This window comes from Myxine glutinosa, chromosome 13, assembly GCF_964187855.1.
Source record: "Myxine glutinosa chromosome 13, kmMyxGlut1.1, whole genome shotgun sequence".
NCBI lineage: Eukaryota > Metazoa > Chordata > Myxini > Myxiniformes > Myxinidae > Myxine > Myxine glutinosa.
The window spans coordinates 6,896,391-6,908,254 of NC_136273.1; the positions used below are offsets into that span (position 1 = coordinate 6,896,391).

General features: G+C 48.5%; 1 long non-coding RNA gene across 1 annotated transcript in view; it reads right to left on the reverse strand.

Annotated features, from left to right (window-relative positions):
- Positions 1-11,864, reverse strand: part of LOC137438549 (uncharacterized) — a 29,486-nt gene that overhangs the window by 14,550 nt on the left and 3,072 nt on the right. The window lies entirely within an intron of this gene.

Sequence of the window (11,864 nt, forward strand, 5' to 3'; positions counted from 1 at the left end):
CAGGATGCCAAAGAGATGAGGACGTTTTAAATAACCAAAATAACCACTGCAAACATGGAATGAGAAATGAGTACAAGAAATGTAACATTCATTTATACGATATAAAATCCGACATCAGAGAACAGATCAATAAACAATAACAATGACCCCTGCTCTGCCCTCCTGCCTGCTAGCCACACAATCACTGAAGGCTCACAACAGGTGTATTGTGGATAAACTGATCCAACAACATAAAGTATCAAAGATATACAAGGAACTTGGACATAGGAAGAGGCCGTTCAGCAACCTTCATTCAATCCATCAGATTATCTACACTAGCAACGGTAAAAGCCCTACGGGCGGAGCTTCAATTGGGAGGCCCAAATGAAAAGGCAAAATATCAGAAATTGAAGGTTTTTATTTTATTTTAAACGATTCATATAAACATCCATTGAATATCACACGCGAATCATCAAAATCTAAACAGTATCTTTAGAATTTCAATAAAAGCCACATCACTGTTCACATCGGTAAATATTATTCCATCGTGTTTCAAATCGTGATCGATACACTATGATCGTGATGATCGTGATGGTGAATCGTGATCGATAATAGTGTTCACAATCGCTATGTCGTATGTACTCCTGATACGTGTACCAAATTCCCGATACGTGTAACTGTACCAAATCAACAGTTAAAAGGATTTTGAGCCGATAGCTGGTGCGGCCTTGGCAAGATCGATGGAGACAGCGATCTGTTAGCGACCGATGGAGACATGTTGCTTTCCCGGGTGCCGCACAAACGGCTGCACCGATCGCGCGGCACCCGGGAAAGCAACATCGTCACAATGAGAACAATGAATGTTATGCGAACGCGAATGTTATGCGTGAGTCCAAACCTGAGAATGCTGGAGACTAAAGCTGAAAATGGAAAAACTAAATAGCCTATTTTACTCCTGGAGATCCCAGGATTATCCACCCAAAATATCTTTGCGATCGGTTCAGCAGTTTTTACGGTACCTTCGAACAGACAGACAGACAGACGGACAGACATTTGGTGAATTATAGTAAGATAACTTCAGTGGAAGAGGGGAGAGCGTGGGGCCATGGGGAGGAGAACACTGGGGCAGGTACAGGGACCTTTGGACGAGATCCTCTCACAAACGTCACAATCACTGCATGTGTATACAACAACACATCCATGTGTGAGCAACAGCCCCCCATTCCTGCCACGATCCATGGTGCCCCAATGGCTCCAGGTACACATTAAATTTTGCCTCCACTGACGAAGTTGCTTATTCAAGTCAGGCATGCACCAGGGTTGCTGGTTGCCTAATTAACATCCAATTAAGGTAAGATTGTGCATAGCCGAGGGCGCGTCCCCCGATTGGAAAGTCATGTGCCGCAGGTAAACCGTGGTCAGACAGACAACCCTGAGACCACGTGGTAGACCAATGGGCAATCGTGGTTGCCTAGCAACCCTCTGTGGTACAAAGTTATTTGTGATCAATGGCCTCAGGCATGGTGAGTTCTAAGGGAACCGAGCATCCCCCTAATAGTCGAGCCAAAACCCAACAGCTGTAAATGTACAAAGTCCTGTCTCCCGTCATCGCTCCTCATAGCTTTGTGTGGCTTGGCGAGGTATCATTGTAGTAAGCTGACACTGAAGCCTCTCGATGGCAGATAAATCCTTCCTCAAACATGGTGCAGAAAACTGCACATTATTACAGAAGAGACCTCTCTAAACTCGTATACAGTATTAACATTACCTCCTTTGATATATACTCAGAGGCAAAAGTTAGTGTGACATGGAATTTTTTCATTGGTAATCTTGTGAATGAATTTTTGGATTTGAACCAGAGAAAGAGTGTGTTAAAATGGTCGAAGAAACGCAACCAAGCAGTTGTTGTTCGAATTGCATGAAATTTGCAAGAAGCATGACATATTCGAGAAAAATGGCCAGCAATGTTCACTTTAAAAGGCCAGACAACCAGACGCTTATCATTTCCACTCAATGCAGTCTTAAGAAGTGCAGAAGTCAGAAAAACACCTCTATTCATCGTTCTGGAATAAGTTCGACATGCCACGCCTCGGGGAAAATGATAGATGGAGAGCTATAGGTATGCTTCAGTCTGGTACCTCGCAGCGTGATGTTGCTCGTCGATTCAACGTCCATAGAAACACCATTTGGCACAGCTTCACCGAGCTGACGGTAGGACACGTGTCTACAGGTGCACAGGTGAACGTTACATCAGGCCATGTGTTCTGGAAGGGGATCGTTTTGGAGGTGGGGGCGTTATGATCTGGGGTGGGATAACAGCTGCAGCAAGAACGCCAATGATTGTGATTGAGGGGAACTTGAATGCTGTGAGGTACCGAGACGAGATTTTGCAAATGGCCGCTTTACCGTTTTTGCAACAGAACGGCCCTAGAGTGACGTTTCAACACGATAATGCCAGACCACACGTTGCTCGAGTTGTACAGCAGTATCTTAATCAGAACAATGTTAATGTGTTACCCTGGCCTGCAAGATCCCCTGATTTGTCACCCATTGAACACGTCTGGGATGAAATGGAGCGACGTTTACGACGTCATCCGAATCCTCCAAAAACGCTGCAGGAACTCCACCAAATCCTTCCTCGGATATGGAATGATCTTCCCAAGGACTTTCATCGACGTTTAGTGGCCTCAATGAGGCGAAGGTGCCAGGCCTGCATCAATGCACAAGGTGGACACACTCGCTACTGACCGTGTGAACTTGCTTGTGAACCCCCTCTTGTGTTGTGGCTCATTTGCATATGCCAGGTGCACTGTTCTTATGGACTGTTGATCGTTACCATACCTTGAAACATTTGTCTTTCCATGTAATAACATTTCATTCGCGGCAGTAAAGGTTTAACACTGATTCTGTTTGTTGTTTGTGTGTCACAATAACTTTTGCCTTTGAGTATATTATTTATCCCACTACAAATAGAAAGTAAAACCCTGTTACCTTTAATAATAACGCCAGGTTTATATAGCACATGATGATCATTTAATATCCTCGGCACGCTTTACAAATAAAATCAATTAAAACTAGAACGGCACTCAGTAGAAAGCATACAGTGTATTCAGAAAGTATTCAGTCCCCTTCACTTTTTCACATTTTGTTATGTTGTAGCCTTATGCTGAAATCGTTTAAATTCATTTCTTCCCTCATCAAGCTACACTCAATACCCCATAATGACAAAGAGAAAACAGGATTTTAGAAAGTTTTGCAAATTTATTAAAAAGAAAAAACTGAAATATCACATTTACATAAGTATTCAGACCCTTCCTTTGCTACGACAGAAATTTAGCTCGGGTGCCTCCCATTTCTCATCATCTTTGAGATGTTTCTACATCTTGATTGGAGTCCACCTATGGGAAATTCAATTGATTGGACATGATTTAGAAAGGCACACACCTGTCTCCGGTCCGGTATGAAGAGGACGCAGGCATCACATGCTCGCCGCTTCTTCGACCGGGCCACTGTCAGTTGCTTGCTTTTTTGGTGGTCGTGCGGATTTTTTGGCCATTGAGTCTGCCCTCTGCATAGCCCCGGCTCTGCTCCCTGCTTCGCCTGCCCGGCTCCTTCGCCTGCTCGCTGTTTTCTCGGGCACGCTCTCGTGGGTTGTGACCATCGCAGCGGTTTGGTGGCGGTTTCCCGCCGTGATCTAGATTTGTAGCGGTGGCGGTCGATTGCCGCTGCATTTGCCACTTTGCCGTGATCAACCTTGGCCTCGTGATCGTCTCTTTGCTCCTGCCCGCCCTCTGCTTGGTCCCGGCTCTGCTCCTGGCTTCACCTACCTGGCTCCTTCGCTTCCTCGGGCCCGCTCCCATGGGTTGGGACCATTGTTTCACCTCCTCAACCTTGGCCTCGTCTCATCTCTCCGCTCCTGCCTGACATGGCTCTGCGGTACTCGGCGCAAGGCTCCTTCTGCTCAATACCCGCTCCACCCCATCATGCATCTCTGCCATCAAATCAAATGGACTCCTCCGACGACCCAGGTACATTCACCGTGGCTCCGGTCGTAAGTTTGTATATTTGCAATCAGGTCACTCCATCCCCGTCCTCTGGTCGGCTCAGCGCACTCTCGCTCTTCGTCCCAGCGCACCTGGTCACAGCAACGCACACAATCGCACCTCCTGCCTACGAACACTGGCTAAATCACCTGAATTCATCCCTGCTGTTCAAAACAACATCAAGCTCACCCTGTTCAACACCCGGTCCCTCAACAACAAATGCCTCATCCTGAACGAATACATCCTGGATAACAAACTGCACTTTCTCTGTCTCACCGAAAACTGGCAACAACCTCTGGACTACTACACACTCAACCTCACCACACCCAATGGATATTCCTACGTCAATAAACCATGCTCGGGGGTCCGAGGTGGTGGAATTGCCGTTATCCACCGTCAAGACATCAGGACCAGCCTCATCCCCATCGCCTCATCCTCATCATTTGAACACCTGGCTTTTAAACTCTCTGGTCGCACGGTCAGTCATGGCTGTCGTCTACCGCCCTCCCAAGCCACACCCATCATTCCTGTCTGACTTCTCCTACTTTCTGACCCAGCTATGTTCTCTCTCCCCCTCAATCCTCCTCCTTGGTGATTTCAATATCCACATGGACTCCACTGACTCCACAATAACCACTGACTTCACTGATTTACTCACCTGCTTTAACCTCACTCAACATGTCGACTTTCCTACCCATATCCGTGGTCACATTTTGGACCTTGTCTGCTCCACTTGATTAAATTTGCACCATCTCTCTGGCTCCGACCTCACCCTCTCTGACCACTTAGTTATCACTATGACCATCAACATCCCCACCCCAACACCAAGACATTATCGCACTATCACCTTCCGTAAGCTAAACGCTCTTTCACCTACCTCATTCTCATCCACCCTCTCTGAAAAAATGTCCACTTCTCGCTTCGTTGACCTCCATACCCCTTCCGACCTTACTGACTACTACAACCACACTCTCTCCTCCTGCCTTGACCAGCTTGTGCCTGTAAAAAGCAAAACAGTTTCTTTCACCCATTCTGCTCCCTGGTTTACCCCTGAACTCCGCCTGATGAAAACTCGTGCTCGCCAACTTGAAAGACTCCGCAATAAAACAGGTCTCACAGTTCACTCCCAAGCCTACAAGGACCACCTACCCACCTTTAACGGTGGGTAGGTGGTCCTTGTAGGCTTGGGAGTGAACACCTTTAACGTTACCATCATCTACAAAGATGCCCTCTCCCGCGCCCGCTCCGCCTACTACTCTCAAATTATGCACTCAGGCTCCGGAAACCCAAAAGCACTCTTCTCGACAATAAACAAACTCCTCCGCCCCCTGAACACCACCACCCAGTCATTCACAGTAGACAACTGCATCTCCTTCCTCTCTTTCTTCCAACGCAAAATTGACAACATCTACAACAGCTTGACCACCACCGCACCCGCTCCCCCTCCAACCACCTGCCCCCCCCTTGTCCTGCCATCCCCTGTCTCGGTTCTCCCCAATCTCCCCTACTGACCTCTCTGAACTCCTCATAGGAATGAAAACTGCCACCTGCACTCTTGGCCCCATCCCCTCCAGCTTTGTCAAGGCCTCCCTCCCTGCTCTCTCTCCACTTATCATTGCAACAATAAACTCCTCCCTGTCTACAGGTATCGCCCCACCTTCCCTCAAAATTGCTGCTGTTACCCCCATTCTAAAAAAACCTGGTCTAAACCCTGACACCCTAAACAACTTCAGACCCATCTCCAACCTACCCTTTCTGTCAAAAGTTTTGGAACACGCTGTAGCCACTCAACTCAAACATCACCTCTCTGCCAATTACCTGTATGAAACATTCCAATCCGGATTCCGCTGCAACCACAGTACTGAAACTGCTCTCCTCAAAATCACCAACGACCTTCTCCTCTCCTCTGACGCTGGCAACCTCAACATTCTCGTCCTCCTCGACCTCAGCGCTGCCTTTGACACCATCGATCACACCATCCTCCTCACCCGACTTGAATCCACCTTCAACGTTACCGGCACTGCCCTCTCTTGGATTAAATCATACCTCTCTGACAGACACCAGTTCATCTCCATCAATAACTGCAAATCCCCCACTGCTCCCCTCCCCCGAGGTTCAGTTCTTGGCCCCCTCCTCTTCATCCTTTACCTGTCCCCCCTCGGTAACTTAATCCGCCGTCATGGTCTCCAATTCCACTGCTTCGCCGATGACATCCAGCTTTTCATCTCCACCAAGTCCGTCTCCACCGACACCCACTCTATCCTGACAAACTGCATCACTGAAATAAAATCCTGGCTTCAAATCAACTTCCTCAAGCTTAAATGTGATAAATCTGAAATAATCATCATTGGCCCAAAAACGCTCACAAAATCCACCCACAACTTTGCCCTCAACATCGACGGTATCCCAGTAATCACCTCCCCTCACATCCGAAATCTTGGCGTCATCTTTGACCAAACCCTCTCCTTCGACAAATACACTAAACAGATCACAAAGTCAGCCTTCTTTCACCTGAAAAACATTGCCCGTCTCCACTCATCCCTCTCCTCCACGGCTGCAGAAACCCTCATCCACGCCTTCATCACCTCCCGTCTGGACTACTGCAATAGTCCTAAACTCCCCCCTTGCCCCGCCACTCTTAAACTCCCCCCCTACCCCTCCACTCCTGAACTCCCCCCTTGCCCTTCCACTCCTGAACTCCCCCCTTGCCCTTCCCCTCCTAAACTCCCCCCTCACTCCTCCCCTTCAAAACTCCCCCCCAACCCCTCCCATTCAAATCTCCCCCCATACCATTCCTCTCCAATTCTCCCTCCTCCCCCCTCCTCCTCAAAGCTGCCTCCTCCCCACTTCGTCTCCCTTCTATCTCATACCTCCACCCCCCCCAACCTTCTTCTTTCCTCTGCCCCCCCTCAAACAACCCCTCTCTGTGCCTCATCCCTTCACCTTCAAACCTTTCATCCTCCTCATCCTCCTCATCCTTCCCATCCTTCCCCCTTTCTTGGAACTCTTCTGCAATCGCTGACACACTAACAACTGCTCTCCCTACCTCCCCCTCTCATCCTTCATCTTACCCTACTCCTCCCCTCCCCTGTCCTGTACCCGATGCTCCCCCTCTCTCTTCATTAACGTATGGACCTCAAACATCCGGGGCCTTCGCTCAAACCTGACTGATCTCTCCATACAGGTTGCTTCTGACAATCCAGACTTGATCTGCTTAACAGAGACTTTCCCCTTCAAGATGTCTCTGATTCCTTAATATCTCTTCCTGGTTACTCCCTCCTCCGGTATGATAGACCTGAGCCTCGGCCTGGTGGTGGGGTGGCTATCTTTATCAAAAACTCTCTTCCTCACTCTCCTTGCACTGCCCTCTCTCCTCCTCACCCCCAGGAGTACCTCTGGCTACGGCTTCCTCTCCGCTCCCACCTTTTGTTCATATGTGTTCTGTACCGTCCCCCAAACAGTGATGACTCCATCTACATTTCACTGTCTGACAACATGGACCAACTTCTATCCACTCATCCCAACTCTCTCTTCCTCATATGTGGTGACTTCAATTGTCATCATGCCACCTGGTTGGGTGTGGGTTCCTCTCTCACCAGTCATAGCACCTCAGCAAAGGACTTCTGTGACTCACTGGGATTGACACAATCTGTCAATTTCCCGACCCGGATCTCAGCCAATGGAGTATCTTCTCTTCTAGACTTGGTTATGACTAACTTCCCTGCTAATGTCTGCTGCTCTTCTTCTGCTCCAATCGGTTCTTCTGATCATGTGCTTGTCAAAGTGGACATCTCTCTGGCCATTCTCAGAGAGCCTCCTCAGCGTCGACGAGTCTGGCATTTCACTCAGGCCGACTGGGACGGTCTTCAAGCAGCCATCAATCGTCTGGATTGGTCTCCCATCTCCACTGCCTCTGACATCAATTCTTCCTGGGAATTCTTCCAAAGCAAACTGATCTCTCTCATGCACAGATCTATCCCATCTCGCCTTCAGTTGTCTTACCATTCCTCCCGTCCATGGTACACTGAATCTTGTGGTGAGGCAGTTGCCCTGAAACAACTTGCCTTTGCCTCTTGGAAGGCTAATCCAACTGAAGGAAATCTCAGTTCCTTCCACCAAGCTCGGAACAAGTGTGTGTCTACCCTCAGGAGTGCCAGGAAGCACTATCTCTCCTCACTCAAGAATGAACTCTCAAACCTGTCTCCTTCCTCCAAATCCTGGTGGCGTCTGGTCAAATCCGTTTCTGGTGTTTGTTCCCCCTCCATCCCCTCCCTTACCTCAAATGGCCACACAGTTGACATCGCACGTGACAAAGCCGAATGCCTCAACTCTGTGTTTGCCTCAAAATCCTTAGTCCCAAACCCATCTCTCTCTGTTCCCACCTTTCCCAGTCGAACCAAACTGCTCCTGGACTCTGTGACCTTCTCTCCTGACAAGGTGGAGGAGTTTTTGTCAAACCTCGACTCTGATTCTGCAATTGGACCAGATGGAATCAGCCCACGGCCCGGGTCCTAAAATCCTGCTCTGCCGCTCTATCTCACCCTCTCTCTGTTCTTTTCACCCTATCCTTTGCTCAAGGTCATCTGCCAGCATCCTGGAAATCAGCAAACATTACCGCTTTACACAAAAAAGGTGCAAAAACAGATCCTTGCAACTACAGACCAATCAGCCTGCTCCCAATTATCAGCAAAGTCATGGAATCCATCATTGCTTCGGATATGAAATCTTTCCTCTTCTCCAATGGCTTGATCTCTGATCATCAATTTGGTTTCAGACCAGGTCACTCTACTCTGGACATGCTGCTTCTGCTGTCTCAACAATGGATGGAGGTCCTCAATGCCAAACAGGAAATCAGAGCTGTCTCCCTTGACATATCACGTGCCTTCGATACGGTCTGGCACCCAGCTCTGCTCACCAAACTCTCCTCCTATGGTATCCATGGAAATCTCCATGCATGGCTTGCGGACTTCCTCTCTGGTCGTAGTCAACGTGTGGCCCTGAATGGATTTCTCTCATCTCCCCTTCCCGTTCAGGCTGGAGTTCCCCAAGGCAGTGTGCTGGGCCCTGTGCTTTTTCTGGTCTTTATCAATGATCTCTCCGACTCTCTGGAAAATCCTCTGTATCTCTTTGCTGATGACTCCACTCTCTGCCGCTCCATTCCTCTTCCCTCAGATCGGCAGTCTGCAGCCTCCTCACTCTCTGAAGACCTGGACAAAATCACAGACTGGTCAAACATGTGGAACATGTCTTTCAATCCTGACAAATCTCACACTCTTACTATGTCTCTCCGAAAAGATCGACTGGACAACCCTCCCATCTACTTTCTCAACAATCCTCTCCAAGAAGTTCTGTCGCTCAAGCTTTTGGGTCTCACCATCTGCCATGATCTTTCTTGGGAAAACCACATTTCCAAGCTGGCCTCCAAAGCCAGTCGCCGACTGGGCATCCTCCGTCGTGCGAAGTCCTTCCTAGGCACCACCTGAGCTCCTCACCACATACAAGGCTTTCATCCGCAGCTCAATGGAATACTGTTCTCCCCCTATGGGCTGGTGCTCCTGCCTCACACCTGGCTCGGCTTCACGCTGTTGAATCCAAAGCTTTCAGAATAATTTCCAGTATCCACCTCCCCTCACATCCGGAATCTTGGCGTCATCTTTGACCAAACCCTTTCCTTCGACAAATACACTAAACAGATCACAAAGTCAGCCTTCTTTCACCTGAAAAACATTGCCCGTCTCCGCTCATCCCTCTCCTCCACGGCTGCAGAAACCCTCATCCACGCCTTCATCACCTCCCGTCTGGACTACTGCAATAGCCTCCTCTATGGTTCACCCTCAAAAATCACCAATAAACTCCAATACATTCAGAACTCCGCTGCCCGTCTACTCACTCATTCCCGGACCCGTGACCACATCACCCCCGTCCTTTACAAGCTTCACTGGCTCCCCATCCCCCAGAGAATCCAGTACAAAATCCTCCTCTTGACATACAAAGCCCTCCATAACCTGGCCCCATCCTACCTGGCTGACCTCCTCTCCAGACACACTCCCACCCGCAACCTCCGCTCTGCTGGTACCAACCTCCTGACCCCCTCCATCCGGACCAAATTCAGATCCTGGGGGGACAGGGCCTTCTCCATCGCTGCTCCCACCCTCTGGAACTCACTACCTCACACCATCAGAGACTCCTCCTCACTCACCACATTCAAAACATCACTAAAGACCCACCTGTTCAACGCTGCATTCAACATTCAACCCACAGCATTTAACCCCTGACTATCTCTTCTCCTTCTCCCTCCTTTTGCTTTAAATATTTCCCTATTGATTCTTGTCTTGTCTTTTTGATTCTTGTCTTATATATATGCCGTATATCGCTGCTGTTTGTTTTCTTGATTCTTGTCTTTTTGCAATTGTTGTTTTCATGTATTGTTATGCATTATGTTTTCCACTCTGTCAAAGCGCCTTTGGGCTTCTGGAAAAGCGCTATACAAAATAAATGAATTATTATTATTATTATTATTATTATTGGAATCTCCCGCGATGAAGCTATCTCTGAGGGCCTTTCACTCACTCACCGCAGGCAGGTAGGTGATCTTTCTGTCTTCTACCGACTCCTCTCCGGCCTTGCTCCCCCAGCTCTCTCTGTGCTCTGTCCCCCAAATATTCCTACAGGTCGCACAAGATCTGCCAGCCACCCTCTGATGGTTAAACTGCCGAAATCTCGGCTCTCTGCTCACCTTCACTCTTTCATTCCTCTTTTCTCCCGCCTCTGGAACAAACTCCCACACTCACCTTCAATCACACTCCTCCCTCCAGGTCTTCAAAACAGCTGTTCACCACCATCTCTTATCTTCCCCCATCCAAAACCTTGATCTTTTCTACCCCCACTAATTCACCCCAGATCCACCTTGTTTGAAATTCCAACTTCTTTCCTGGAAGTCTTGGCAGTGTCCATATGTTTTATACCTCTCCCACCCCCCCCCCCCTTCCCATGCCTCCCCCCCAAAGCCCTCTCCCTCCCACAGTTCTCTCGATGTCTCCATATCTCTCGGTCCCTGCTCTCAAATGTTGTGTTTGTGTCCTTCCCCCTCTCTCCCCATCTTGTCCTACCGCTCCCGATGTTATTTGTTTTGTGTGTCTGTTTGTCTTTCTGTGTGATTAATGTTCGCTCTTTCAGGAGCCTCGATCTTGTATACAAAAAAAAAAAAAAAAAAAAAAAAAAAAAAGTCTCCTCTATGGTTCACCCTCAAAAATCACCAATAAACTCCAATACATTCAGAACTCCGCTGCCCGTCTACTCACCCATTCCCGGACCCGTGACCACATCACCCCCGTCCTTTACAAGCTTCACTGGCTCCCAATTCCCCAGAGAATCCAGTACAAAATCCTCCTATTGACATACAAAGCCCTCCATAACCTGGCCCCATCCTACCTGGCTGACGTCCTCTCCAGACACACTCCCACCCGCAACCTCCGCTCTGCTGGTACCAACCTCCTGACCCCCTCCATCCGGACCAAATTCAGATCCTGGGGGGACAGGGCCTTCTCCATCGCTGCTCCCACCCTCTGGAACTCACTACCTCACACCATCAGAGATTCCTCCTCACTCACCACATTCAAAACATCACTAAAGACCCACCTGTTCAACACTGCATTCAACATTCAACCCACAGCATTTAACCCCTGACTATCTCTTCTCCTTCTCCCTCCTTTTGCTTTAAATATTTCCCTATTGATTCTTGTCTTTTGCAATTGTTGTTTTCATGTATTGTTATGCATTATGTTTTCCACTCTGTCAAAGCGCCTTTGGGCTTCTTGAAAAGCGCTATACAAAATAAATGAA